The 6,899-nt window shown below is 36.1% G+C and overlaps 1 long non-coding RNA gene across 1 annotated transcript; it reads left to right on the top strand.

The window, feature by feature from the left end:
• Positions 1-3,438: 3,438 nt before the first annotated feature.
• Positions 3,439-3,920, top strand: LOC307137747. The gene is made up of 3 exons (XR_013817949.1): positions 3,439-3,480; positions 3,570-3,668; positions 3,752-3,920. It is a non-coding gene; the product is annotated as an uncharacterized lncRNA (long non-coding RNA).
• The last annotated feature ends 2,979 nt before the right edge of the window (positions 3,921-6,899 follow it).

Raw genomic sequence — 6,899 nt, 5'->3', positions numbered from 1 at the left:
CCAAACCATTTCATGCAGTTACAGGGGGGTGGTCGGTCAATATGGATGTTTACTTTTTGGTCAATGGGGATATTTAACTTTTATTGCCAAAATAAGTCAAATCAAAGACATCATTCATTTTATCATTATTTGAAATATACTCAATGAAGATGGTTTATATAGTGTATAATATAATACAAATTTTAAATTAGTTTTTACCTATTTGTTGGGGCCCCTGTCAGTTAGGGGCCCTTGGAATTGTCCTAACTTTTCCCCCCTATACGGCGATGCGATGCGCCCCTGTATGTGACCAATCAAGTGTCCTAGTGTTGCATTCAGCCAATCAGAGCGGCAGATGGTACTCATTTCGATTGAAGCTCCCGCGCTAATGTGAGGTTTTGCAGCAGAAGATGTTACGAAGACACGATGCCGTTCCAATTTGCAATTTATTACTTATTTGATAAGTCATTAAAAGTGGAGAGTACATCAATCCTTCTAGCTAATATAGACCAGCTTAGTCAAGTTATGTCAAAACCTGACCTTGATGGAGACGATAATTGGCTAGAAATAAAATGCCCTACACGTAAAGAACCGAAGAAGACGATGCCAGCTAAAGTCCTGCTGTTTGGAGGTAACTTAAGCCTGATTTTTTTATTGCATACACTTTTTTAACTATTTAATTGCATTATTGTGTCACTTTATTTGTATTTACTCTTTTTGTTGTATTAGATTCGTTCAAAGACCTCGTCTCAAAGAAAAATGTATTCCTTCCACTGCATGAAAAGTGGGATTTTCGTCAGTATGTGACACTGTAGATTGCCGTGAAACTTCAGGTTTACGACTGTGCACGGCAATTTGCAGGCAACACCGAAAACTGCCGTAAATTGTGGTAAATTGACGTGGGCCTTGCTTGGCAGTTGTCCCCCCATGACCCCCCCTCCCCTTAATTCTAGGGGAGGCTTTATCATGTAAATGAACATGCTGTGAGCTACACAAATGCAAATCAGAGTAGCAGCAGGGGGAGTTTTATCTAGGTTCTGATTTTTTTTGACTAAAACAAGTTTAAAGTTTAAGTTAAAATGTTAACTTAAATTTAAGTTAAATGTACTCGTTTTAGTACACATTACTAAATTTTTAGGGCAACCAGTTTGCTCCAATTTTTTAAGTAGATTCAACTTGTCCGGGCTCACAGTGTAGATTAATTACTCTGTATGTCATTAGCGATAACCAATGTTATGTAAAAAAAATAAAAAAATACAGGACAGCAGTTCATGTCTTCAACCTTTAGAGAGGTTATGTGATGCAACAAGACAATGAACCAAAGCACACAAATAAATCAAGTAAAGCATACAGTTTACATACCAACATTAATTTTTCCACCCTGCACTGTGAATGATTTTTTAAATGGCTATTAATCATAAATGTGAAAAGTACAAGTTTGTGTGTTTATAGTTAAGTCAGATTGTGTTTTTCTGTAATTGTCATTTAAATTGAGCTCACACCACATTTTATGAATTATCAATGCAGATTTTCAAGAGGTGGTTTCCTGGACAGGGTTTAAATTATGCCAAGAGTAGGCCTTAATCTATTTAATCGTGAGTTAAAAAATTGTTGCCTGGAACAAAGATTAAGCACAGATTACTAACACCTGGACTATGAGTCCTGAACTAAAATAAACTGGATTCATTTACAGTTTTATCTAATTGCTTACACACAATTTCTGAAAATATGGCTCCATTTCTTGTAACTCTACACACAAAACATCAGACATCTCTTGCAAAAGCAACACTTTGTGCAAAACTATTTTAACTATTTCCAAAAATGTTGTTTTTGCATATATCTAACTACACAATGCACAACTGGGTGGCATTTATAGTGAATCGAAAGTTATCCAGGGATAATGTCATGATGTAGTGTGTGTGTGTGTGTGTGTGTGTGTGTGTGTGTGTGTGTGTGTCCGTGACTCTTTAGCTCTGCACGCCTGCATGAGCTCGGGTGTTTTCGAAAAGAATCGGTACAGCGTTATAAATATGATCAAACTAAAGACTCTACAGAGATATGACGGATGCAACACTACTCTATAGGTACTCAAGATTAACATGGAATTTACAGTTGAACTGAAATCAGCTGAACTGAATCAACACTGAAGTCACTTGAGCTGAATATTGACACTATATTGGCTTGTTAGAGCCGGTTTACAGCAGAATTTGTTTTGAACTTGTTACTGAAGCTGCTATGAAACAATATATTTTGTTGTATGCATATTCTTTCTTTCTCAAACCTTAGTTTTGATTTCTAAGTGATCAATTTATGTATAAGTGTTTTCACACATGATCATTGGCTGTATGGGTCCTCAGTAAATGAATGTGGCATTTAAATGGCAAAAGTTATTCTTGTCTCTATAACTTATGGCTTCCTAAAGACACGTTTATGGGTAAATAAAATATCAATAATATAAATAAAATGAATATCAAAACATATTTTAAATATAATGAAGTCATTTTATTATAGCACTCATCAGATGTTCCTGGAAACAAAACAGAGACAGAACAGTATAAACAAACTATACAACAAACTAAACACCAAATTACAAAAACATTATTATGTGAAAGTGAATAAAGTTGTGTGTGTTTTCAGTTATAAATATGTGCTGTGTAAATTAGCCTATACTTTTAGAAATTATATATAGCCTAACTTTAAAAAACAAACAATAACCCATATAGATAAATTATAATAATTGTATAATATTAAGCATTTACTTAATATACATTGTAACATTAGGCTACTTTACTCTAGCACAGTAGTCAGTTAAGCAATTAATTAATATCTTATATTAATATGTATGTAGCCTAGGCTACATCTAAAGGTAAGTCTGCTTTAAAAAAAAAAATATTACGCTTCGACATGTACAGAATGTGCGCGTTAAGAAACACGTTCAAATGTGTCTTCTTAACATGTTAAAACTGTGCGTGAAGCGGAAAACAGGGCGTGTTGAAGATTGAAACAATCATAAGTCACGCGTTTCGTATAAAGAGATTTGGCCCCGGGCGCGTTCCATATCAGAGCCCTAGTCCAATGAGGTGCGAGGTCGAGGTCATGGCCATGACGCGTAGAAGACGAGCTTTAAACTATTTTTTTTATGTTTTTTGCTGCTTTCCTTTTTCGTGATCAACAATGACAGGACACCGTCTTCAACTCAATCTCTGCATGGACGCGACGAACTTTTTGGACTCATTTTCAGGAGGCTGTCTTCGTCTTCATAACTCTGAGGCAAACTGCAGCCGCTATGAACCACAGCATGGGTAATGTAACGTTACGATTTAAAGAATATGCTTTTATTCAGCTGTATAAGGAAATGGATGCGTTAATAGATCCGAGCTTAAAACTGCACATTTTGTTTACACAGACTATCCTCGCCTCATAACGAAGCCGTGAGCTCTTATCTGCTTGGAGCGATTACCGCGAGTCCAGATTTAACCGCTGATCACGACGAAATTGTGTGTAAGTAACTTCTAATGTGTTTCTCATTCCTTGTTTAATTTTACCGTGACTGTTTTTATTAATACCAGTCTCATGTAATTGTTTTCCAGCTGCCTGTAAGACGTATTATGAATCGACACGCCGGAGCTTCAGATACAAACAACCTGAAACTGCGAAGTTTAGCTCGGAGTCGATCAAGAAGAAAAAGGGTAAGATTTATTATATTAGATCCGTTTTTTGTCAATGTGAGTATTTTTCAGGTTGCTTATTGTCTTTATGGATTGTATTACAGTTGCTGGAAGCAAGAGTGTGCTGGATGAGGTGGACGTTTGGAAGTCCGCGGCCATTGAACTCATGTTTGACGAGGAAGACGGCTTTGTTGACGGGGTGTCTGGATGGATTGTGCGGCCACCGCGCTCTCGCAGCCTGGAGCTCGACGAACTTTACATTACGAGACATTACTGCTGCACTGTACATAGTTGTGTGTTTAACAATAAAGCTCTTTCTTTGAGTAAACCGCTGTGTTTTATAAATGAAGCCCTTTCTTTGAATGAACAGCTGTATGCTTATAAATGAAGCCCCTTGTTTGAATAAACGGCACGGTCCGTATAATTTACCCATATATTCCTTGATGGTATGAATACTTCATAGCACAATAACATTAATATGAAACAAATTATTACAACATAAATTATATATTTATTATTATTATTGGGGTTTACATTTATAATGAGCCAGGGGGACCAATAATGATTGGTTTGCAGTGATCTGCCAACCAATCACGAGGGATTTTTCTTTTTTAAATGTAGTGGCTTCAGCCAATAGTGAGTGAGTAAATTCAAGTCTGGCCGTTGACTCTCTGGTTTCGCTGCTATTCATATGCAAATTAGAGGCGTCGCACCTCCGCGCGGTCTCTCAGCGGGGGGCTCTCCACCTACGTCATGGTTCGTTTACGACAATTTGTGGCACAGACGAACGCGACGTTCGCTGCCTCTAAATTGTCGAAAACTGCCGAAAATTAGGGAGATTTCCAGGAGTATACAGGCGTTTATGGGGTCGAAAATCCCACTTTTCATGCAGTGTTCTGGGAAACGATATATGGAACAAGGACGAAAGCAGGGGTGTTCGCATTAAAAAGAAAATGTTGGACACCAACAACGTGGTGGAGGCTAAAAAAACAAGGCTGGTGAGTGGATGAATACGTATTAAGTAATTTATTTAAAATTAATATAACCATACATCTTTTAGAAAATTCAAATATTTAATTTGAATCTTATAAGTAAGTAATTTATTAATTAAATGAATAAAAAATTGGGTCCATACCGTTTAATCAAATATTAGCCTCTCTACTCATCCGCTGAGGATGAAAAATCTGCTCACTTGTCACTAGAGTCCTTTACTAAACTCTGTAGCAGTTCTTTAAGCTATCACAAATACACCTTGTTGCCAGGAACCAAGTTGATTAATTTAGAAGAGTAAATCCACCAAAATATCATTGGAATGTTTCTTCATTGGAAAGAAATTTTATACAAAGGCAAATAATATGAAGTTATGAGTTTCATCAAAGGTATGTAGCATTTTTATTCATCCTTTTTTATTTACATTAAGCTTATAAATAAAGTGTGTCGTGCTGCCATCTTGAGCACAGCCGTGATCTCAGATATAACATTAAATTATCAAATAAAGCTTTGGCAGGAAAAGAGTTAATTATGAAGCCTGCCAAAATATTTTCAAATCAGAAAAAAACAAAAAAAAAAACGGCATCAAATTTCAGTATGTCAGCATGAATTTGATATTGTGACAGTGCTTCCCACAGGTTTGAAATATACTGGTGGTAGCCGGGGGAAAAAATCATCCTATTACCCATGGCACAAAAAGGGTCAACTACATGTGACAAACAAATAATGCGCGATTTTTAACAGTATTTTAATTTATTAGAATTTTAATTACAAAGCATACTATTACATTTAATTAATACTAATAGTATGCACTGTAAATTATGCAAAATTACAGCATTTACATGGTTCTCCTTTTCCTATGTTCTCTTTGCTGTCATAAAGTGTCTCTCTCAGTGAATGGGACACAGATTTTACTAGTAAAATTTATATAATGAATAATATGTGTAAAATAATATTCTTAGTCTTTTCTTCCTGTGGGGGAGACTACAATAATGTACTATGAATTAAATGGAAATCAAATGAAATACAATTTATTGTGTAAACAAAATACCAATAATCCCAGAAGAAGAAGAAAAACGTAAGCGCACGTGGGAATGTCAGCGGGAGTAAACAGTTCTGATGCACACGTAACGAGCAGGTACGAAACACGCAGGTCAAGGGGAGATTTTCCACTAGTTAATCAATCACGGATGGTTTCATTATCTTGGGCGGATAGAAAAATATACGAGGATATATATATTAAAAGCATAAATGTGTCTCCAAATATACTTGGGCAGCCATTAATATACCTGGGCGGCCCGCCCATGTAAAGTCTATGTGTGAGAAGGACTGGAAGATGTTAACAACTTTGTCTTTATTTCTCCCTTATATTTTCTTCAGGCAAAGCAAACCAAAATCAAGGAGGCAGCCAGAGACCAGATGTTGCAAAAACTGAAGGATTCCCTTTCTCAGAACAGGACCCTATCCACACAAGATCAACACACCAGCTCTGAAGATGAACTTCCACAATGTCTTCATAGTGTAATGCATACTGTTTGAGGATTTTGGCAACATTTTTGTAGTGTATGCTTTAAAAACAGGACCAGAAATAATTTTCTTAGAATAAATGAAGCATTTACATAGCATAGCACTTTAATATAAATTTTATACCTAAAGCGCTACAATCATATCATTAAGCTCTCCTCATCCACCACTACCTAAAACCTAGCATTCTCTTTTATGTTTTTATTCTTTTTATGTTTTTCCTTATTTTTTCACCTTATTAACATTTTTGTCCAGTTAAACAAAGCAATCATTAAGAAGGCTGCCAGACCCCTGGCATTCACCTCCGATCATCATATTAGTTCTGATGAGGGCACAAACATAGCAAGCCCACTCCTTCCAGATCATCACACCAGTTCTGATGATGCCACAAACATAGGGAGTCCTGAAATGGTAAGTCATATTTTTTCATATACAAATTCTTTCTCTATTAATTTTCACAGATCTTTTTTCATTTTTTTCAAAGTTTCAGGCCAATGACTCGGATGAAGAGTGTGGTTTAACCTCAACTCAGAGAAAGGCAAGTTGACTTTCTTCAAAGGTTTTTTCTCAATTTATGTCACCTGATTAGGGCTGTAGCGATACACTAATCTCACGATACGATACACGATATTCAGCTCACGATACGATATATATCACGATATTCAGCCAACGATACGATTCGATATATAATTCGATACACTTATGTCATTTTATGAAAGATTTAAAGGGGACAGAGTG

The sequence above is a fragment of the Gobio gobio genome (assembly GCF_949357685.1).
Source record: "Gobio gobio genome assembly, chromosome: 1".
NCBI classification, from domain to species: domain Eukaryota; kingdom Metazoa; phylum Chordata; class Actinopteri; order Cypriniformes; family Gobionidae; genus Gobio; species Gobio gobio.
This window is presented reverse-complemented; position numbering and strand designations above follow the sequence as displayed.